We start from the raw sequence: 24,890 nt of genomic DNA on the forward strand, positions 1-24,890 counted from the left end.
TATTGTTACATTAATAGCTGTTGTTTTATTATAGGATGGCTTGTTAAACATTTCATAGGATTTTCAGAGGGAGGAAAAACCAAGACATTTAATATAACATGTTAAAATGAACAAATACATAAAAAGAAAAAGAAAAAAAATGGTTAAAAGCTATCGTCCCGTGCATTTTGTAAATAATAATAACAATTTTAAATAATAATAACAATTTCTAAGTATTTGTTAGTATTTTGTGTAGTTTTGTGCTCGTGCGCTACGTTCGCTCTCCTGGGGGCTAATCCCCCCCCTGTCCTTAAAAGCTAGTGACGCCCCTGATGTCACCCAATATTTAGGTCCACAATGTCTCAGGAAAGACTTTGCAGTCTTGCCATGCTGTCAATTGAAAGTCAGTTGGCTAGAAAGTTGGACTTCAAAGACCTGATAAGTGATTTTGCACGTGAGAAGGCTCGGCGTTGGGCTTTTGGTGAGAAAAGTTGAGCAAGGACCAGTGATTGAAAGGTTGCAAAAGGAAGCTTGACTCAGTCTGCAACGTTATATTATATATATATTTACCATTCTTTCATATATTAAGTTCTACTTAAATTATGAGAAATCATATATGGCCATTTTGTATTCTGATGGCGTTTTTGTTTTTGCGAAGATTTTTTTCTCTCCACTGATTATAATTGCTATTTTTTCATGGAAGAGTTTATTTCCAATTTAAGAATCAGTGGTGCAGCAAATAAATGACTCAAAATGAATTCCATTGTATTCAGAGTGCTCAGTTCTTCCCCTACTGTACATGTCAACTGTGATGCTGTTCTTCTTTCAAAAATATGGTCATGATAGTCAAAAATACCATTAAAATGCATAATTGTATGTAGAATAGCATCAAAAAATGTTGCCACTGTGTTGGGGGCCCTGTAAAGATTATTTTCATGGGGCCCAAAATCCCTAGCGGCGCCCCTGGACCTGAGTGACGTGTTGACAGCCTGTTCACACGTCCGCTTTCCCACAATATAAACAGCTAATGATTGGTTTCTTATGTGGGTTTATTGTTAGGCAGTTTCATTAACGTCCTCCCAGCGTGGCAACAACACACAACAACAGCAGTCAAGTTGTCGTCTACGTCATACTTGCCAACCCTCCCGGATTTTCCGGGAGACTCCCGAAATTCAGCGCCTCTCCCGAAAACCTCCCGGGACAAATTTTCTCCCGAAAATCTCCCGAAATTCAGGCGGAGCTGGAGGCCACGCCCCCTCCAGCTCCATGCGGACCTGAGTCCGCTTTCCCACAATATAAAGAACGTCTACAGTAAAGCAGTCCGTCTGCTGTAAACAGCAATGTTGTGACACTCTTAAACAGGACAATACTGCCATCTAGTGCATTTGATGAAAGCACTTTTGTGCGTGCCACACAGCAATGCATCATCAGAGAGTGTGTTCAGCATGGTTAGAAAGATAGTGACAGAGAATAGAAAAAGGATGGACAATTCAACCCTTAACTCAACAATGAGTAGATGAGTGTTATGTGTGTGTGTATATGTGTAAATAAATGAACACTGAAATTCAAGTATTTCTTTTATATATATATATATATAGGTGTACTGGAGAGGAGGCTACGCCGGATAGTTGAACCTCGGATTCAGGAGGAACAGTGTGGTTTTCGTCCTGGTCGTGGAACTGTGGACCAGCTCTATACTCTCGGCAGGGTCCTTGAGGGTGCATGGGAGTTTGCCCAACCAGTCTACATGTGCTTTGTGGACTTGGAGAAGGCATTCGACTGTGTCCCTCGGGAAGTCCTGTGGGGAGTGCTCAGAGAGTATGGGGTTTCGGACTGTCTGATTGTGGCGGTCCGCTCCCTGTATGATCAGTGTCAGAGCTTGGTTCGCATTGCCGGCAGTAAGTCGGACACGTTTCCAGTGAGGGTTGGACTCCGCCAAGGCTGCCCTTTGTCACCGATTATGTTCATAACTTTTATGGACAGAATTTCTAGGCGCAGTCAAGGCGTTGAGGGGATCCAGTTTGGTGGTTGCAGGATTAGGTCTCTGCTTTTTGCAGATGATTTGGTCCTGATGACTTCATCTGGCCAGGATCTTCAGCTCTCACTGGATCGGTTCGCAGCCGAGTGTGAAGCGACTGGGATGAGAATCAGCACCTCCAAGTCCGAGTCCATGGTTCTCGCCCGGAAAAGGGTGGAGTGCCATCTCCGGGTTGGGGAGGAGATCTTGCCCCAAGTGGAGGAGTTCAAGTACCTCGGAGTCTTGTTCACAAGTGAGGGAAGAGTGGATCGTGAGATCGACAGGCGGATCGGTGCGGCGTCTTCAGTAATGCGGACGCTGTATCGATCCGTTGTGGCGAAGAAGGAGCTGAGCCGGAAGGCGAAGCTCTCAATTTACCGGTCGATCTACGTTCCCATCCTCACCTATGGTCATGAGCTTTGGGTTATGACCGAAAGGACAAGATCACGGGTACAAGCGGCCGAAATGAGTTTCCTCCGCCGGGTGGCGGGGCTCTCCCTTAGAGATAGGGTGAGAAGCTCTGTCATCCGGGGGGAGCTCAAAGTAAAGCCGCTGCTCCTCCACATCGAGAGGAGCCAGATGAGGTGGTTCGGGCATCTGGTCAGGATGCCACCCGAGCGCCTCCCTAAGGAGATGTTTAGGGCACGTCCGACCGGTAGGAGGCCACGAGGAAGACCCAGGACACGTTGGGAAGACTATGTTTCCCGGCTGGCCTGGGAACGCCTCGGGATCCCCCGGGAGGAGCTGGATGAAGTGGCTGGGGAGAGGGAAGTCTGGGCTTCCCTGCTTAGGCTGCTGCCCCCGCGACCCGACCTCGGATAAGCGGAAGAAGATGGATGGATGGATGGATGGATATATATATATATATATATATATATAGCTAGAATTCACTGAAAGTCAATTATTTCTTTTATATATATATATATATAAATATATATATATATATATATATATATATATATATATATATATATATATATATATATATATATATATATCCATCCATCCATCCATCCATCCATTTTCTACCGCTTATCCCCTTCGGGGTCGCGGGGATATATATATATATATATATATATATATATATATATATATATATATATATATATATATATATATATATATATATATATATATAAATGAAATACTTGACTTGGTGAATTCTAGCTGTAAATATACTCCTCCCTTCTTAACCACGCCCCCGCCCCGAAATTGGAGGTCTCAAGGTTGGCAAGTATGGTCTACTGTAAAGCAGTTCGTCTGCCGTAAACAGCAATGTTGTGACACTTTTAAACAGGACAATACTGCCATCTACTGTACATGCATATGTGACCCACCCATAATGTGTCACATTTTTGTGTTGATTTATTTATTTTATTTTGTGGTTTGAATTCGTTTTTGGAGCTGTCATTCCACATTTATCAGTACTCACATTGGTCAGTAGGGGGCAGTAGGGCGTTTCTTCCCAATTGAATACAGGAAGTGTCTTGTCATTCTGATGAGCGTGACCAGTCTGTGAACAATTGAAACGTCCTGTGTGCTTTTTCCTCCTCTATAACAGGTTAGTTTAACTCACTGAATAACATCCATGTGATCTTTATAAGTTTAAGTACACATTCTGATGGTGGAGCCTAACTCTAAAGTGTTTGTGAGTTGTAGTTTGTATTTGTGAATGAATCCAGTGCACAGCTGCAGTAATCAATACAAAATGGCGACGTGAGTACGCAATGTTTATATAGGAACTTCTGATCCTAATTCAGACTCCCAAATTAGAGCTCCCGTTTTCTTATTGATTTTATAATGTATATTTGTATAATGTGTGTGTTCTGAAATAGTGACAGAGAATAGAACAAGGATGGACAATTCAACCCTTAACAATGAGTAGAGGAGTGTTATGTGTGTGTATATGTGTAAATAAATGAACACTGAAATTCAAGTATTTTCTATTTATATATATATATATATATATATATATATATATATATATATATATATATATATATATGGTGGCTGCAGGATTAGGTCTCTGCTTTTTGCAGATGATGTGGTCCTGATGGCTTCATCTGGCCAGGATCTTCAGCTCTCCCTGGATCGGTTCGCAGCTGAGTGTGAAGCGACTGGGATGAGAATCAGCACCTCCAAGTCCGAGTCCATGGTTCTCGCCCGGAAAAGGGTGGAGTGCCATCTCCGGGTTGGGGAGGAGATCTTGCCCCAAGTGGAGGAGTTCAAGTACCTTGGAGTCTTGTTCACGAGTGAGGGAAGAGTGGATCGTGAGATCGACAGGCGGATCGGTGCGGCGTCTTCAGTAATGCGGACGCTGTATCGATCCGTTGTGGTGAAGAAGGAGCTGAGCCGGAAGGCAAAGCTCTCAATTTACCGGTCGATCTACGTTCCCATCCTCACCTATGGTCATGAGCTTTGGGTTATGACCGAAAGGACAAGATCACGGGTACAAGCGGCCGAAATGAGTTTCCTCCGCCGGGTGGCGGGTCTCTCCCTTAGAGATAGGGTGAGAAGCTCTGTCATCCGGGGGGAGCTTAAAGTAAAGCCGCTGCTCCTCCACATCGAGAGGAGCCAGATGAGGTGGTTCGGGCATCTGGTCAGGATGCCACCCGAGCGCCTCCCTAAGGAGGTGTTTAGGGCACGTCCGACCGGTAGGAGGCCACGAGGAAGACCCAGGACACGTTGGGAAGACTATGTCTCCCGGCTGGCCTGGGAACGCCTCGGGATCCCCCGGGAGGAGCTGGACGAAGTGGCTGGGGAGAGGGAAGTCTGGGCTTCCCTGCTTAGGCTGCTGCCCCCGCGACCCGACCTCGGATAAGCGGAAGAAGATGGATGGATGGATGGATATATATATATATATATATATATATATATATATATATATATTAGAGATGCGCGGATAGGCAATTATTTCATCCGCAACCGCATCAGAAAGTCGTCAACCATCCGCCATCCAGCCGATCTAACATTTAATCAGAACCGCACCCGCCCGCACCCGCTCGTTGTTATATATCTAATATAGACGATGCAAGGCATTAGTGAGGTTATAAAGCTTTTGCCTGTTAAAGAAAGGAGACTGATCCAATGCAGCACAGACATTCAATGCGTGCCACGCTGTCACGGCCCAGACGCACACCAGTGCGCAATCATATGGGAGCCGCGCTGAGCGCACCTCCAAGCGCGTGGAGGTGCGATGTCCCTCGCACCCGCGGCGGCTCCACCCGGGCTCGCGCCCGAGGCTTCAGCGCGCACCGCGGCGGCCATCCTACTCGTCGCGGCCTAGCCCTCGCGGCTCTCGCTGCCGGCGACGGCCGGGTATGGGCCCGACGCTCCAGCGCCATCCATTTTCAGGGCTAGTTGATTCGGCAGGTGGGTTGTTACACACTCCTTAGCGGGTTCCGACTTCCATGGCCACCGTCCTGCTGTCTATATCAACCAGGGTGAGCCCCTCCCCTTTCGTGAGCGCACTGCGCGCGGAGTGACCCCTGTTACGCGCCCCCGGCAACAGGGGTGGCGGGCAGGTAAGCTGCGCGGGCGGAGCGCGCGGAGTGACCCCTGTTACGAGCCCCCGGCCACGGGGGTGGCGGGCAGGTAAGCTGCTTACCTGCTGCGCGTGACGCCGGCCGCGGCGAAGGCGGACGAGGCGGGGTGTCGGTGCGGTGGGCGCGGTGGTGACCCTGGACGTGCGTCGGGGCCTTCTCGCGGATCGCCTCAGCTACGGCTCCCGGTGGGGCCCTCTCGGGGGAAGGGGCCTCGGTCCCGGACCCCGGCGAGGCGTCCCTTCTCCGCTCCGTAAAAGTGTCCATCTCTTCTTTTTTTTTTTCTTCTGTTGTGGCATATGCTGCAGGTGCCTGCTCGTTTTTCGTATGTGGGTAACAACATTTAACTATGTATATATATTTCCAAATTGGTTTAACTGCCACCCGCCTGAATCTAGGAGGAGTATATTTACAGCTAGAAATCACCAAGTCAAGTATTTCATATATCCATCCATCCATCCATTTTCTACCGCTTATTCCCTTTGGGGTCACGGGGGGCGCTGGAGCCTATCTCAGCTACAATCGGGCGGAAGGCGGAGTACACCCTGGACAAGTCGCCACCTCATCGCAGGGCCAACACAGATAGACAGACAACATTCACACTCACATTCACACACTAGGGCCAATTTAGTGTTGCTAATCAACCTATCCCCAGGTGCATGTCTTTGGAGGTGGGAGGAAGCCGGAGTACCCGGAGGGAACCCACGCAGTCACGGGGAGGACATGCAAACTCCACACAGAAAGATCCCGAGCCCGGGATTGAACCCAAGACTACTCAGGACCTTCGTATTGTGAGGCAGATGCACTAACCCCTCTTCCACCGTGAAGTATTTCATATATATATATATATATATATATATATATATATATATAAGAAATACTTGACGTTCAGTGAATTCTAGCTATATATACATATATATATATATATAATAATAATAATAACTGGGATTTATATAGCGCTTTTCTAAGTACCCAAAGTCGCTTTACATGTAGAACCCATCAAACATTCACACCTGGTGGTGGTAAGCTACTTTCATAGCCACAGCTGCCCTGGGGTAGACTGACGGAAGCGTGGCTGCAATTTGCGCCAACGGCCCCTCCGACCACCACCTATCATTCATCATTCAATTCACCGGTGTGAGTGGCACCGGGGGCAAAGGGTGAAGTGTCCCGCCCAAGGACACAACGGCAGCGATTTTTGGATGGTAAGAGGCGGGGAGCGAACCTGCAACCCTCAGGTTTCTGGCACGGTTGCTCTACCCACTACGCCATGCCGCCCCTAAATATATATATATATATTTTATTATATGTATATATATATATATACACACATATATATATATATATTTTATTTTATATATATGTATGTATATATATATATATATATATATATATATATATATATATATAAAATAAATACTTGAATTTCAGTGTTCATTTATTTACACATATACACACACACATAACACTCATCTACTCATTGTTGAGTTAAGGGTTGAATTGTCCATCCTTGTTCTATTCTCTGTCACTATTTTTCGAACCATGCTGAACACCCTCTCTGATGATGCATTGCTGTGTGGCACGCACAAAAGTGCTTTCATCAAATGCACTAGATGGCAGTATTGTCCTGTTTCAGAGTGTCACAACATTGCGGTTTACGGCAGACCAACTGCTTTACGGTAGACAAAAACGTGACTGCTGTTGTTGTGTGTTGTTGCCGCGCTGGGAGGACGTTAATGAAACTAACAATAAACCCACATAAGAAACCAAGAACTCGCCCTCCATCATTCTACAGTTATAACGTCATTGGGCAGGTATGCTGTTTATATGAATTTCGGGAGATTTTCGGGAGAACATTTGTCCCGGGAGGTTTTCGGGAGAGGCGCTGAATTTCGAGAGTCTCCCGGAAAATCTGTGAGAGTTGGCAAGTATGGTTGTAATGTTGGCGTTTTTGAGTCATTTTAATTCGGTCTTTTAAGAAAATAACCACTTTAGTTGCTTTATTGAGTTTACAACACCCTGGCGCTAACTTTCCCCTCAGGTAAAGTTCAAAATACGTTCGAAATACGTGCCATTTCAGACCTGCGCGTGACGTCACTTCCGTAGAGGAAAATGGTCGCCAGAGAGCGCTCTTGTCACACCGTCTGTTGTAATGTCGTTTTTGAGTCACTTTCATTCGGTCTTTTAAGTACCGTATTTTCCGCACCATAAGCCGCCCTGGGTTATAAGCCGCGCCTTCAATGAACGGCATATTTCAAAACTTTGTCCACCTATAAGCCGCCCCGTGTTATAAGCCGCATCTAACTGCGCTAAAGGAATGTCAAAAAAACAGTCAGATAGGTCAGTCAAACTTTAATAATATATTAAAAACCAGCGTGATGTGGGCGCGCATGGAGTCGTATATCAACATGGACGGAGCTGCGTGAAAAAAGCCACCCGGCCTCTTCGCGTAAACTTCCCTTAACCACTCGCTCATCTTTTCTTCATCCATCCATCCCTTCGAGTTAGCTTTTATGATGACGCCGGCTGGAAAGGTCTCTTTTGGCAAGGTCTTCCTTTTGAATATCACCATGGGTGGAAGTTTCTGGCCATTAGCATGGCAAGCTAGAACCACAGTGAAGGATGACTTCTCATTCCCTGTGGTGCGAATATTCACCGTACGTGCTCCCGTTGTATCCACAGTGCGGTTCACAGGAATATCAAAAGTCAGTGGAACCTCGTCCATGTTGATAATGTTCTCTGGTCGGATCTTTTTTTCAGCTATCTTGTTTTTACAATATGCACGGAAAGTAGCCAGCTTTTCTTGAAAGTCTTTAGGCAGTTGCTGTGAAATAGTAGTCCGTGTGCGGATGGAGAGATTGCGTCTTTTCATGAACCGGAAACCTGTCGCTTAGTAGGAGCCATTTTGTGGTCTTTACAGATGTAAACACACAAAGGAAATGAAACGTAATATCCGCGCGCTTCTTCTTCTTCTACGGGGGCGGGTGGTTGCTTACAGTAGAAGAAGAAGCGCTTCCTGTTCTATGGGGGCGGGTGCTTACCTTGGCGGTTGCTTGCGTAGAAGAAGAAGCACTTCCTCTTCTACGGGGAAAAAAGATGGCGGCTGTTTACCGTAGTTGCGAGACCTAAACTTTATGTAAATGAATCTTAATATTAATCCATATATAAAGCGCACCGGGTTATAAGCCGCACTGTCAGCTTTTGAGTAAATTTGTGGTTTTTAGGTGCGGCTAATAGTGCGGAAAATACGGTATACCACACTTCTCTTTTGTAAAGTCAATGTGAACAGCCGATATGTGCATCTACCATCAACTATATGATTTGCCTGAGAAGCTGGACAGGACAAAAACAAAAAAAATTCGGACATTGTACGTAATTTTTTTAGACCTTTAACATCAAAACTGTTGCCGCCATTATGATGTGCAGTGCTCTTAGTGGGCGGGGTTTGTTTTCGGAGCAGCCAGCCACAAACGCATGTGTCAGCAGTTAGTTTCGGCGGAAACTAGCAGAGGTGTGGATTCGAGTCACATGACTTGGACTCGAGTCATGAATTTGATGACTTTAGACTCGACTTGACAAAATGTAAAGAGACTTGCAACTCCACTTAGACTTTAAAGGCCTACTGAAAGCCAGTCTGATAGTTTATATATCAATGATGAAATCTTAACATTGCAACACATGCCCATATGGCCGGGTTAACTTATTAAGTGCAATTTTAAATTTCCCGGGAAACTTCCGGTTGAAAACGTCTAGGTATGATGACGTCTAGGTATGATGACGTCTAGGTATGATGACGTTTGCGCGTGACGTCAAGGGTTGAAGCAGAAGTATTGGGACACCATTGTATCACAATACAAACAGCTCTGTTTTCATCGCAAAATTCCACAGTATTCTGGACATCTGTGTTGGTGAATCTTTTGCAATTTGTTCAATGAACAATGGAGACAGCAAAGAAGAAAGCTGTAGGTGGGATCGCGTATTAGCGGCGGCTGCAGCAACACAACCAGGAGGACTTTGAGTTGGCTAGCAAACACGCTACCGTGACTACAGCTTTGGCTTCCAAACATTTGATCGCTTGCCCGTACGTGTGTGTCGCTATGTACATGTCACGTACGTAACTTTGGGGAAAAATATGTTTCTTGCCGACTCTGATGGCGGCCGGGGTGTTGTTGAAAGCTACAACGCCAGCTGCCGCACTGCTGTCTTCACCTGTCTGGGTTGACTTCCTCCGTCTCCGGGTCGCCGACCGCATCGATGATCGGGTGAAGTCCTTCGTCGCGCTGTCGATCGCTGGAACGCAGGTGAGCTCCGGTGTTGATGAGCAGATGAGAGCTGGCGTAGCTGGAGAGTTAATGTTTTTAGCATAGCTCTGTCGAGGTCCCGTAGCTAAGTTAGCTTCAATGGCGTCGTTAGCAACAGCATTGCTAGGCTTAGACAGGCGGCACAGCATTAACCGTGTAGTTACAGGTCCAGAGTTTGGTAGTATTGTTGATCTTCTGTCTATCCTTCCAGTCAGGGGCTTATTTCTTTTGTTTCTATCTGCATTTAAGCACGATGCTAAAACGTTAGCTCCGTAGCTAAAGTGCTTCGCCGATGTATTGTCGTGGAGATAAAAGTCACTGTGAATGTCCATTTCGCGTTCTCGACTCTCATTTTCAAGAGGATATAGTATCCGAGGTGGTTTAAAATACAAATCCGTGATCCACAATAGAAAAAGGAGAGAGTGTGGAATCCAATGAGCTCTTGTACCTAAGTTACGGTCAGAGCGAAAAAAGATGCGTCCTGCACTGCACTCTAGTCCTTCACTCTCACGTTCCTCATCCACAAATCTTTCATCCTGGCTCAAATTAATGGGGTAATCGTCGCTTTCTCGGTCCCAATCGCTCTCGCTGCTGGTGTAAACAATGGGGAATTGTGAGGAGCTCCACAACTTGTGACGTCACGCTACTTCCGGTACAGGCAAGGCTTTTTTTTTTATCAGCGACCAAAAGTTGCGAACTTTATCGTCGATGTTCTCTACTACCATATTTTCCGCACTATTAGCCGCACCTAAAAACCACAAATTTTCTCAAAAGCTGACAGTGCGCCTTTTAACCCGGTGCGCTTTATATATGGATTAATATTAAGATTAATTTTCATAAAGTTTAGGTCTCGCAACTTCGGTAAACAGCCGCCATCTTTTTTCCCGGTAGAACAGGAAGCGCTTCTTCTTCTACGCAAGCAACCGCCAAGGTAAGCACCCGCCCCCATAGAAGAGGAAGCGCTTCTTCTTCTACTGTAAGCAACCACCCGCCCGCGTAGAAGAAGAAAAAGCGCGCGGATATTACGTTTCATTTCCTTTGTGTGTTTACATCTGTAAAGACCACAAAATGGCTCCTACAAAGCGACAAGGATCCGGTTCATGAAAAGACGCAATCTCTCCATCCGCACACGGATTACTATTTCACAGCAACTGATATTCCTGTGAACCGCACTGTGGATACAACGGGAGCACGTACGGTGAATATTCGCACCACAGGGAATGAGAAGTCATCCTTCACTGTGGTTCTAGCTTGCCATGCTAATGGCCAGAAACTTCCACCCATGGTGATATTCAAAAGGAAGACCTTGCCAAAAGAGACCTTTCCAGCCGGCGTCATCATAAAAGCTAACTCGAAGGGATGGATGAAGAAAAGATGAGCGAGTGGTTAAGGTAAGTTTAAGTTTACGCGAAGAGGCCGGGTGGCTTTTTTCACGCAGCTCTGTCCATGTTGATATACGTATGTTTGTGATTGCACATTTGCGTACATTTTGGGAGTGAACAGAGTTGTTAGAACGCTGGTTTTTAATATATTATTAAAGTTTGACTGACCTATCTGACTGTTTTTTTGACATTCCTTTAGCGCAGTTAGATGCGGCTTACAACACGGGGCGGCTTATAGGTGGACAAAGTTTTGAAATATGCCGTTCATTGAAGGCGCGGCTTATAACCCAGGGCGCCTTATGGTGCGGAAAATACGGTAAATCCTTTCAGCAAAAATATGGCAATATCGCGAAATGATCATGCATGACACATAGAATGGATCTGCTATCCCCGTTTGAATAAAAATAATAATTTCAGTAGGCCTTTAACATCAATGACTTGTGCCTTTTGACTTGACAAGACTTGCTACTTTCCCCAAAACCCAAATAAAATAACACAGTAACGCATCATGTAGTAACGGTAACTGAGCTACTGAATATAAAAAATAACGCGTTAGATTACTAGTTACCGCCGAAACTAACGGCGTTACAGTAACACGTTACTTTGTAACGCGTTAGTCCCAACACTGGTAACTAATATTGATACTGTTGATGATAATATTCATTTTTGTTTCACTACTTTTGGTTTGTTCTGTGTCGTGTTTGTCTCCTCTCAATTGCTCTGTTTATTGCAGTTCTGAGTGTTGCTGGGTCGGGTTTGCTTTTGAAATTGGATTGCATTGTTATGGTATTGCTGTGTATTGTTTTGTTGAAATGAAAAAATAAGTACATTAATAAAAAATAAAAAAATCGATTTAAAAAAAATTAGAATCGATTCTGAATCGCACAACGTGATTCGAATTCAAATCGATTTCCCCATTCATATTTTGCTGTTTGTTCCATTTTTGTTGTGTTTTGCTTGATTGTAAAAGATGATCTTTTTTTTTTTTACTTTTTATCAGTCATATTGTGACTGTTTGTATTGTGTGTATACATACCTGCCAACTACTCCGGTTTTCCCGTAATTAGTACGGTTGTCATCAACCTATTCCGGGTTACGGTTGCAGTGATAAAAAATACGTTTTTTCATTAATTACATTTTTTTTTTTTTTAAAGTTTTATTCACGAAATCGCGTAACAACAATGACAATCGACACTGCTTCCCGTAACTTCCTATCGAGCCATTCCCAATGCCATGCGCGAGGCTATTTATAGCACCGCTGCCAAGCACGAGGCACCAGTTGCCATTGTTTCCAAACGAGCGAACGATCATGGAATCAGCCGGAGAAAAATGGCAAACGAGTCTTAAACCGAAAAGAAAACTGCAGTCATTCCGTGAAGAATATTCAAAAGCCTATCCGGGAATAATTATCCCTTCCAAAAAGGGTGAAAACTACGCGAATTGCACCTTGTGCAGACAAGATTTTTCCATCGGACACGGAGGAATTAGCGATGTAAAAGACCACGTTGGGACAAAAAAACACAAGTCTAATGCCGTTGCTAAATTTGGATTTTAGCCACAAAAAGGTAATGACACCAATGTTATCTATTGGAATTGTTTAGTACTGTTATACTGTTAAAAGTGTTTATACTATTTATGCTTTCAAGTCCAAGTTGAAGAAATCTTGTTAAATGTTGACAGCATAACTACCAAAATACAGAAGTATGTCCTTAATATTTTTGCAGTGCTATTTCTGTTGAAAAGTTCAAATGATTACATTAGAGATGTGATGTGCCACTTTTCAAGTGTCTGATGGCTTAAATTAATTTTCATTAATTTTTCATATTTTGAATTCTTTTGAAAGGCTTACAGAAAAACTACATTTGAATTGTAATTCCATGCTATTGACAGGACTATTAATTTTAATGAAGTTAGCTTACCATGTTTACAGTATGATAATTGTGATAGAAATGTGAATTTTAGGCACAGAATATTTTTTACAATTGAACAAGGCAGTAGATTATACAAGCTTGGACAGAAAGTTAATAATGACACCAATTTTTTTTTTAATGGAATTGTTTAGTACTGTTTTACCATTTGTTTACTGTAAAAAGTGTTTATACTTTCAATTAACAAATTGAAGTCTTGTGAAAGGTTGACAGGATAACTGGCATTAACTGTCAAAATAATTTCAAACTATTGAAGTTAGCTTACAGAATAAACATGTCAATCAACCCATATGATTTTTGCTGTAATATTTTTGTTTTGAAAAGTCACTGTGACTGATAGAAAAGTGATGGTTTTAGCAACATTTTAACATGTCTGAATGCAATCAATCATTTTGCGTCTTCGCCCCCCTGAACCCCCCACCAGGACTTTGTCCTGGACCTACCGGGGCCTGCGGCCCCTGGACCCTGGCTACTAGGTTTTTCTGATTTCAAAAGTTGGCAGGTATGTGTATAGCATTTACGCTCTGTTACTGCAGACATCACGCCATATTGATTGCCAGAATTTACTTGTGTTGAACAGGAATTTCCACTCAGGTTGGCCCAAATGGCGCCACACCATAGAGAAGTAATAGAGGCCAAAATAAGGGGCATAGAATTCAGGAGCAAACAGGCCTCTCTTAAAACTGACATGAAGACCAACCGAGTCAAGATGGATGCCACCTTGAAGGCCTACCAATCTGCCTTGAAGATAAATAAATAATGATAAATGGGTTGTACTTGTATAGCGCTTTTCTACCTTCAAGGTACTCAAAGCGCTTTGACACTACTTCCACATTTACCCATTCACACACACATTCACACACTGATGGAGGGAGCTGCCATGCAAGGCGCTAACCAGCACCCATCAGGAGCAAGGGTGAAGTGTCTTGCTCAGGACACAACGGACATGACGAGGTTGGTCCTAGGTGGGGATTGAACCAGGGATCCTTGGGTTGCGCACGGCCATTCTTCCACTGCGCCACGCCGTCCCGATCCACCAATCTGTCAAGAGCAGTTACGAAACAGCCAGGAAAACTTTCGAAACAGCCAGGAAAACTTTCGAAACAGACAGGAGAGCTCTCGACATTAAGTTTGGCGACCTCAATTGTGACTGTAAGGAACGTAGATTCTACAACCTGACATTACAATATTGTGGCTAAATGTAAACCATCTCTTGCAGTGAAGTTGCTGCAGACAAAACGGGAGCATGAAATAGAGCTGGCACAACTCAAGGCAGAGGTATGACTACTTAAGTGGGCTGATAATGAACTGTTTCATTTGTAACTTGTATCTGTATCTTACTTCAAAACACAGTTGGGAAGAGGTGGCCCGCCAGCTTGTGAGTAATTGTGTTCATATACTTCCAACTGGAGGAAGAATTACTGATAACTTTTTCTCCACAGCTCAACCTCCTGGAGATGGTGAAGACAGGGATTCTGCCAATGATAACAGCCAGGACGTGGACAACCAAAGCCTGTCGCCCTGTGACTACTTCTGTTCATATATTTCAAAACTGGAGGAGTATTTTGTGATAACTTTTTCTCCACAGCTCCACCTCCTGGAGCGGGGGAAGATGATGAAGGTACCAGTCAGGACATTGAAGTGGACTTCCAAAGCCTGCCTCCCTGTGAGTACTTCTGCTCATATACTTCAAAACTGGAGGAGTATTGTGTGATAACTTTTTCTCCACAGCTCCACCTCCTGGAGCGGGGGAAGACAGTGCTGAAGGTACCAGTCAGGACCCAGAGATGCCGGCGGCCAAAAGGCCAAGAAAATAAAAAGTTAAAATAAGGTATCACTGATACATACGTACATATTTGTGTAAATATCACTCATTGTTATTGTCGTCTTTTTTATTAAAGGTGCTGCTGAGAAGTTCAAGTTTTCCATGCATCCATCCCATTTTCTACCGCTTGTCCCTTTTGGGGTGGCGGGGGGTCGCTGGAGCCTATCTCAGCTGCATTGGGGGCCACGTTTTGAATAATAAATGATTTAATGATTGGCGTAAAATCAGACTGAATAATTTGTGATTTGGGCACCTTGTTGGAGGTACCGAACCCCACCAGTTTCATGCGCATTCACCGAACCCTTCTTTAGTGAAAAATAAAATGTGTTATTCAAGACAAAGTTATGTGATAAAGACTTAATTTATTTGTTAGGGTCAGGGTTAGAGGGTTAGGGCCATGCCGAATAGGGCATTAATTTAATGATTAAGAGTGCATGTTAATAAGCAACTAATTAATGGTGAAAAAACATTTGAACGTAACACTCCTGTTTATGCTTTACTTGGTAAACACTTGCACACAACATTCTTACTATTGATGTACTTAGTAGACATTTGAATGCAACACTATTATTTTACTTGGTAAACACTTGAACACACCATCCTTACTATTGATGTACTTAATAGACATTTAAACGCAACACTCCCACTATTATTTTACTTGGTAAACACTTAAACACAACATTCTTACTTTTAATGTACTTAGTAGACATTTGAATGCAACACTATTATTTTACTTGGTAAACACTTGAACACACCATCCTTACTATTGATGTACTTAATAGACATTTAAACGCAACACTCCCACTATTATTTTACTTGGTAAACACTTGAACACACCATCCTTACTATTGATGTACTTAATAGACATTTGAACGCAACACTCCCACTATTATTTTACTTGGTAAACACTTAAACACAACATTCTTACTATTGATGTACTTAAGACATTTGAACGCAACAATCTCGTTAATGTTTTAATGTTCAAAGAACAAAACCAACACAGTGCATAAACTCACAACAAATTACACACCTGCAAACTAGTAGCTGTTGCCGTATCCGTAATACGCCGATAGGGAGAAGTTTGTATTTACACGATGAGTCGGGTGTGTCTTGACCTCCGCCGGACCCCTGAGCCTGACTCACCGAACCCTTAGGGTTCCATCGAACCCAGGTTAAGAACCACTGACTTAGAAGCTCCACAGAGAGCGCCGCTAAACATGCCTACGCGCCGCCACAGCCGGAGGAAATCTGCAATCAACGCACCTGGGACTAATGAAAGGCGACAGGATAAAGAGCTGGTCATAGACCAGCGATAGTTCAGTTCTATTGGAGCAGCCTCATCAGTTCATGGTCATAGACCAGCGATAGTTCAGTTCTATTGGAGCAGCCTCATCAGTTCATGGTCATAGACCAGCGATAGTTCAGTTCTATTGGAGCAGCCTCATCAGTTCATGGTCATAGACCAGCGATAGTTCAGTTCTATTGGAGCAGCCTCATCAGTTCATGGTCATAGACCAGCGATAGTTCAGTTCTAATGGCACAGCCTCATCAGTTCATGGTCATAGACCAGCGATAGTTCAGTTCTAATGGAGCAGCCTCATCAGTTCATGGTCACGGTCTAGCTCCATCCTATCTTGCCGACTGTATTGTACCATACGTCCCGGCAAGAAACCTGCGTTCAAAGAACTCCGGCTTATTAGTGATTCCCAGAGCCCAAAAAAAGTCTGCGGGCTATAGAGTGTTTTCTATTCGGGCTCCAGTACTCTGGAATGCCCTACTGGTAACAGTTAGAGATGCTACCTCAGTAGAAGCATTTAAGTTCCATCTTAAAACTCATTTGTATACTCTAGCCTTTAAATAGACCCCCTTTTAGAGCAGTTGATCTGCCGTTTCTTTTCTTTTCTCCATGCCTCGTCGCCGGGTTATTCCGGTTCCGGTGACCATGGATGAAGTGCTGGCTGTCCAGAGTTAACCGCTCGCCTGTGCATCGGTTGGGGACATCTCTGCACTGCTGACCTGTCTCCGCTTGGGATGGTCTCCTGCTGACCCCACTATGGACTGGACTCTCACTACTATGTTAGATCCATTAAGGACTGTACTTTCACAATATTATGTCACTCGACATCCATTGCTTTCAGTCTCCCCTAGAGAGGGGGTGTTACCCACATATGCGGTCCTCTCCAAGGTTTCTCAGTCATTCACATCGACGTCCCTTATGTGGGCTCTGGAGTCGTCGTGGCTTGTGCAGCCCTTTGAGACTTTTGTGATTTAGGGCTATATAAATAAACATTGATTGATTGATTGATAGACCAGCGATAGTTCAGTTCTATTGGAGCAGCCTCATCAGTTCATGGTCATAGACCAGCGATAGTTCAGTTCTATTGGAGCAGCCTCATCAGTTCATGGTCATAGACCAGCGATAGTTCAGTTCTATTGGAGCAGCCTCATCAGTTCATGGTCATAGACCAGCGATAGTTCAGTTCTATTGGAGCAGCCTCATCAGTTCATGGTCATAGACCAGCGATAGTTCAGTTCTATTGGAGCAGCCTCATCAGTTCATGGTCGTAGACCAGCGATAGTTCAGTTCTATCGGAGCAGCCTCATCAGTTCATGGTCATAGACCAGCGATAGTTCAGTTCTATTGGAGCAGCCTCATCAGTTCATGGTCGTAGACCAGCGATAGTTCAGTTCTATCGGAGCAGCCTCATCAGTTCATGGTCATAGACCAGCGATAGTTCAGTTCTATTGGAGCAGCCTCATCAGTTCATGGTCATAGACCAGCGATAGTTCAGCTTTAAGTCTGACGGAGCTCGGAAGAAAAGTGAAATGTCTTCTCAGACAATCTCAACTGTCCAGCTGCGATGGGTTGAATGCCTTGAGAATCTTCATAGAATATTTAGTGGCTCTAATGGTCCTTTGTAAACCTTTGTGTGGTTGACTGTGTGTTGCTGTGTATCTTAACTGTGTCTAAACAAAACCAACATACTGTGGATAAGAGATGGAAACTTAACTACTACTTACACAATCATCACATATAAAAGGCACTTTGAGAAGCTATTTTAGTGTAACTGTGGGTGGAATATAAGTGAAAATATTGCTCTTCTGTTGGTCTTTTGGCCCAAGCCTCATTAGTAGTTTTACTCCATGTCATCCTGGTTCTGGGTCGACTCGTTGATCACCTTAACAAAAAAGGAAAACACATTTTAGTTGATTTGAGAGGCTTTTTCCGATCACTTTATGTGCTTTTTACCTGACCGTCTCTGGTCTCGATGGTCTTGATGAGAACCTTCTTGGTTGTTGTGGTTTCAATGTGAGGTCTGGAATCAAGCATGGTTTCTACAACAGGCGAAAAACAACCAGCGTGTTACAACAAAATCCATTCATTGGTGGTACAAAATGTGTCCAAGTAAAAGCTACCTCTCAGGTTCAGAGAGGAAAAGTTTGGCAGAGGGGTGTTGATTCTAGAAGAAAAAGAAAGCACCAATCAGTTTGAACGTCACTAATTCTCTCTCATGATGTTCTAAACCAAGCTTTGTTTCCTTTCCTTTTCTAGAATATATGCCACAGGAGACTTGCTGGGCTGCACAAAACCAATGGTTCACCAAACATAATACTCTTAGGCTTACAGGTCCAGTGGAACCTGTTTATGTCCACACCTGAGAGACTCACTGACTCAAGTTGACACAAGCAGTTGTCCACTTAACTAAAACCCGTATTAGCCTTTGCCAGCACATTTACTGTATTTTCCAGACCATAGGGTGCACCGGATTATAAGGCGCACTGCCGATGAGCGGCTTTAGTCAGGTCTATTGTCATACAAAAGGCACACCGGATTATAAGGCGCATTAGAGGGGTCATATTATAAAAAAAACGAACCCCAAAACTCAAAATTGCGCTCTAGCGCCCCCTAGGAAAAAAAAAACTAGACTGCCTATATCTCCCACTAGGAAGGTCGGAGAGACATGAAACAAAAACTTCTATGTAGGTCTGACTTATACCTAGTTTTCATAATTGTATATCCTCGGGCAAAAATCAACAGGAAGTTGGCAATTCCCCCTTCAAGACAAAAAAGTACTAAAAACAGTCACTTTTGCCTCTTTGAGCTCTAATTTGACCCCCTTAACATGCTTCAAAACTCACCAAACTGAACGCGTACATCAGGACTGGCAAAAATTGTGATCTAAAAAAAAAACCTAACCCCAACTCTCAAAATTGCGCGCTACCGCAATTTTTGAATAAAACAGAGAAAAAACTGCTCCTCGGAAGAAAAAAATGACAAAACTGCCTGTAACTCCCACTGGGAAGGTCGGAGAGTCATGAAACAAAAACCTCTATGTAGGTCTCACTTAGACCTACATTTCATAGATTGACAACCCTCAGCAAAAATCAACAGGAAGTTTGCAATTTCCCCTTCAAAACAAAATTTTTTGATAAACCGGTCACTTCTCTTCAAACATTATCTCCTCTGAGCGCGTTTGTCGTTTCAGCTTCAAACTAACACAGGAGAGAGATTGAACCCTTCCAAATAAAAGTTATCGAAATAATTTTTCTAACTGCTCCGGTTTTGATTTTATGAGCCTTCAAAGAACCGCTGCACTGATGCTGCTGCGCTGCTGTTTTTTCAAGATGGCTGCTTAAAAGCAGGAAGCACCAGCATGCCCACACAATGCAGACAAGGTAGGTACACTACACAAAAGTATTGGGACACTTATGACTACAACTGGACAAAAGTATTGGGACACTTGGGACTCCAACTTGACAAAAGTATTGGGACTCTTACTACTACCACTGAACAAAAGTATTGGGCAACTGGACAAAAGTATTGGGACACCTACACTGGACAATAGTATTGGGACACTTGGGACTACCACTGGACAAAAGTATTGGGACACTTAGGACTACCACCTGCCAAATATGCGGGCCCGACCAATGCTGCTTGTTATGATTATTTTCTAAATGTGAAAGACTTCCTTGTGGTCTACATAACATGTAATGGTGGTTCTTTGCTCAAAATGTTGCATAGATGATGATTTACACATCTTCAAGTCACTTTTGTGGGCGGTCTTTAGCGGTGTAGCGTGCAAGGACGGGAGTGGAAGAAGTGTCAAAAGATGGCGCTAACTGTTTTAATGACATTCACACTTTACTTCAATCAATAACGGAGCAGCATCTCCTCATCCGTGGCTCACTAGTGCAACAACAACGCCCGAAATGTGTCCCGTGAAAAAAACGTCTGACCGGAACTCTTTAATAACTAAAGTTCCTTGGGTGAATAACGTAAACTCACTACACCGATATGTTTTAGTGCTTTCATGGTGAGTTTACTGACAGATATAAGTAAGAACTTTACACTACTTTATATTAGAAATGGCAACAGTGGAGGATGAATGTCACATAACAAGAAGATAGAGAAAAAGAAGAAGATTACCGACTACAGTCAAGGGTGGACGCGCGCAAATTTTCAGGACTTATGCAGATCCCAAATACACATCAGCAAGTACCAGAAGGTTAGACACGTTTTTTTTTTTGCATAATATTGTGAAACAAAACTCCAGATAATGTCTTACCTTATACACACACCATAATAATACTCCTATGTTGAAGCACAGTACAAACCATCAAGCGGTGTGGCTTCATAGCTTACCAAAGTCCCACTAAAACATTTTGATAGATTTCTGAGCGCCGTGTGTAATGTTCTATATGTTCAATTGAACATATAAATTGTTGATGTTGTTTACTTGAGTCATATTGCAGTCTACACGTATCTCTTATGTGTGAGTGCCATCTACTCCTCACACTTATCATTACACCATGTACCAAATAAAATTGCTTCGAGGTCGGTAAGCACAACCAAAATGATTCCGTACATTAGGCGCACCGGGTTATAAGGCGCACGGTGAAGTTTTCAGAAAATGAAAAGTTTTTAAGTGCGCCTTATAGTCTGAAAAATACTTGTGACGTTCGCCAGAGACAAAAGTAGAATATTATTATATTTACTGAACAAAAATATAAACGCTGCACTTTTGTTTTTGCTTCACTTTTTCATGCGTTGAACTCAAAGATCTGAAACTTTTACTATGTACGCAAAAGTCCTATTCCTCTCAAACATTGTTCACAAATCTGTCTAAATCTGTGTTAGTGAGCATTTCTTCTTTGCCAAGATCATCCATTCCACCTCACAGGTGTGGCACATCAAGATGCTGATCAAACAGCATGGCTATTGCACATCTGCTCACAATAAAAGGCCACACTTCCTTTTCTTTTCATTTTTTGCAAATATTTTTATGGAATTTTCCAGTTAAAATCACATTTAACAGTCATACTTTGCTCACGCAAAGCCTTAATACAATCACACATCCACTCATACACACTCACATGCACACTTGAGGAGAGAGGTGCACTTAAACTTTAACAGATCAAGGTTTACAGTATAAACATTATTAGAAAAAAAAGAAAAAAATACCCAAATATTGTATATATATCCATCCATCCCGCTCTGGCTCAGGATCAGCAGGCTATCCAGACCATAGCAAGATGGATGAGCATTCCTCGGCATCAAGGATCCTCAGGAAGTGACCCCAAGATCACCTCTCCACCGTTCACACTTAAAAAAGAAAAGGAAAGTCAGAGGTTGATCAGATGCAAAACAATAGAAAATAAAAAGTCACAAAAAAAATAAATAAAAATAAGTAAACCGTGGCAAAGCCATATCAGAAGTAACAAAAAATAAATAAAAAATAATAGTCTCGGATCAATACAGAAAAAAGATAATAAAAAAAAGAATCCAACTACCGTACAAAAAAGATGGCAGTTTTTTTTTTGTTTTTCCTTAAATGTCTTAAGTTATGATTCAATATATGTCAGTAAAGGTTTCCAGGTTAGTTCCCATTTATTCATACTTGCAGAGTTTATAAATCTTATTTTTTCAAGAGTCATTACATTCACAAGTTCATTTAGCCAGTTCCTGAAGTTGGGTGCAGATGGGCCTTTCCAGTCTTTGAGAATGAGTCTTTTGGCCAAAACTGTCCCGAGCAGCAACACAGCTATAGAATATTTTGGAAGTTTTTGTGTTTCTGAAGACCACCCAAACAAGATTATATCCCTGTCAGGGACACGTTTTCTCTGATTATACCCCCGAGTAAAAAAAGAAAATGCTGGACCAAAATGATTGAATAATTGTACATTCCCAAAACAAATGAGACAGCATACCTGCCAACTTTTGAAATCAGAAAAACCTAGTAGCCAGGGTCCAGGGGCCGCAGGCCCCGGTAGGTCCAGGACAAAGTCCTGGTGGGGGGTTCAGGCTTCGCCCCCCCGACGCAAAATGATTATTAGCATTCAGACAGGTTAAAATGTTGCTAAAACCATCACTTTTCTATCAGTCACAGTGACTTTTCAAAACAAAAATATTACAGCAAAAATCATATGGGTTGATTGACATGTTTATTCTGTAAGCTAACTTCAATAGTTTGAAATTATTTTGACAGTTAATGCCAGTTATCCTGTCAACCTTTCACAAGACTTCAATTTGTTAATTGAAAGTATAAACACTTTTTACAGTAAACAAATGGTAAAACAGTACTAAACAATTCCATTAAAAAAAAATTGGTGTCATTATTAACTTTCTGTCCAAGCTTGTATAATCTACTGCCTTGTTCAATTGTAAAAAATATTCCGTGCCTAAAATTCACATTTCTATCACAATTATCATACTGTAAACATGGTAAGCTAACTTCATTAAAATTAATAGTCCTGTCAATAGCATGGAATTACAATTCAAATGTAGTTTTTTTGTAAGCCTTTCAAAAGAATTCAAAATATGAAAAATTCATGAAAATTAATTGAAGCCATCAGACACTTGAAAAGTGGCACATCACATCTCTAATGTAATCATTTGAACTTTTCAACAGAAATAGCACTGCAAAAATATTAAGGACATACTTCTGTATTTTGGTAGTTATGCTGTCAACATTTAACAAGATTTCTTCAACTTGGACTTGAAAGCATAAATAGTATAAACACTTTTAACAGTATAACAGTACTAAACAATTCCAATAGATAACATTGGTGTCATTACCTTTTTGTGGCTAAAATCCAAATTTAGCAACGGCATTAGACTTGTGTTTTTTTGTCCCAACGTGGTCTTTTACATCGCTAATTCCTCCGTGTCCGATCGAAAAATCTTGTCTGCACAAGGTGCAATTCGCGTAGTTTTCACCCTTTTTGGAACGGATAATTATTCCCGGATAGGCTTTTGAACATTCTTCACGGAATGACTGCAGTTTTCTTTTCGGTTTAAGACTCGTTTGCGATTTTTCTCCGGCTGATTCCATGATCGTTCGCTCGTTTGGAAACAATGGCAACTGGTGCCTCGTGCTTGGCAGCGGTGCTATAAATAGCCTTGCGCATGGCATTCGGAATGGCTCGATAGGAAGTTACGGGAAGCAGTGTCGATTGTCATTGTTGTTACGCGATTTCGTGAATAAAACTAAAAAAAAAAAAAAAAAAAATGTAATTAATGAAAAACCGTATTTTTTATCACTGCAACCGTAACCCGGAATAGGTTGATGAAAACCGTACTAATTACGGGAAAACCGGAGTAGTTGGCAGGTATGCGATGATGTCATGTTATCCATGGAAAAATGCATTTTTAGACAATATGATTTGCCTGAGCGGCTAGGAGACCCCGAGAGTAACAAGCGCTTGCCTTGTTGCCTTTCCATTAAGAACAATACATTAGTTTTTAGTATAAGTTTGCTGGTTTCAAGAAATGTAATATCGCATATCATCAGAGGTGGGTAGTAACGCGCTACATTTACTCCGTTACATCTACTTGAGTAACGTTTGGGATAAATTGTACTTCTAAGAGTAGTTTTAATGCAACATACTTTTACTCTTACTTAAGTATATTTATAGAGAAGGAACGCTACTTTTACTCCGCTACTTTTATCTACATTCAGCTCGCTACTCGCTACTAATTTTTATCGATCTGTTAATGCACGCTTTGTTTGTTTTGGTCTGTCAGACAGACCTTCAAAGTGCCTGCCTTACTGGTGACGTTTCACTTCGTTCCACCAATCAGATGCAGTCACTGGTGACGTTGGACCAATCAAACAGAGCCAGGTGGTCACATGACCTGACTTAAACAAGTTGAAAAACTTATTGGGGTGTTACCATTTAGTGGTCAATTGTACGGAATGTGTACTGTACTGTGCAATCTAATAATAAAAGTTCTAATCAATCAATCAAAAGTGTGAAGGAAAAAAGATACTTTTTTATTTCAACCGTACATCCCGTCAAAAGCCTAAAGACTGATCGCACATGAGGACGTTCCTGTCTTCACAGCATCGATAGCCTTTTATTGATTCAATCAATAAAAGGCTATCGATGCTGTCATCTAGCAAAGCTGAATTTGACCAAGCAACCCCCCCGTACCAAAAAGCCCTTGATGAAAGCGGATACAATTTCACCCTCACCTATGAACCCACGCCAGGAAACCAGCCAAAAAAGCACAGAAAACGAAACGACATCATCTGGTACAACCCCCCATACAGCAAAAACGTCTCAACGAACATTGGACACAAATTCCTCAATCTGATTGACAAACACTTTCCCAAAGACAACACCCTAAGAAAAGTATTCAACAAGAACAACATTAAATTGAGCTACAGCTGCATGAACAATATACGACAAATCATCTCAAACCACAACAAAACAATTGCAAATGAGCCGTCGGCCCCCGGACAGAGCGACTCCAAAACCAACAAAGGATGTAACTGTCGAAAGAAACCTGATTGCCCTCTCAACGGGGGGTGCTTACAAACATCAGTTGTCTACCAATCTAAGGTAATACGCAAGGACATTAACACATCCGACACATATGTAGGATTAACCGAGGGAGAATTCAAAACCAGAT

The 24,890-nt window shown here is 42.6% G+C and overlaps 1 long non-coding RNA gene across 1 annotated transcript; it reads left to right on the plus strand.

The window, feature by feature from the left end:
* Window positions 1-3,480: 3,480 nt before the first annotated feature.
* On the plus strand, window positions 3,481-13,893 carry LOC140678598 (uncharacterized). Its single transcript, XR_012050341.1, has 3 exons — window positions 3,481-3,557; window positions 13,574-13,651; window positions 13,730-13,893. It is a non-coding gene; the product is annotated as an uncharacterized lncRNA (long non-coding RNA).
* The last annotated feature ends 10,997 nt before the right edge of the window (window positions 13,894-24,890 follow it).

This window comes from Nerophis lumbriciformis, linkage group LG03, assembly GCF_033978685.3.
Source record: "Nerophis lumbriciformis linkage group LG03, RoL_Nlum_v2.1, whole genome shotgun sequence".
Lineage (NCBI taxonomy): Eukaryota > Metazoa > Chordata > Actinopteri > Syngnathiformes > Syngnathidae > Nerophis > Nerophis lumbriciformis.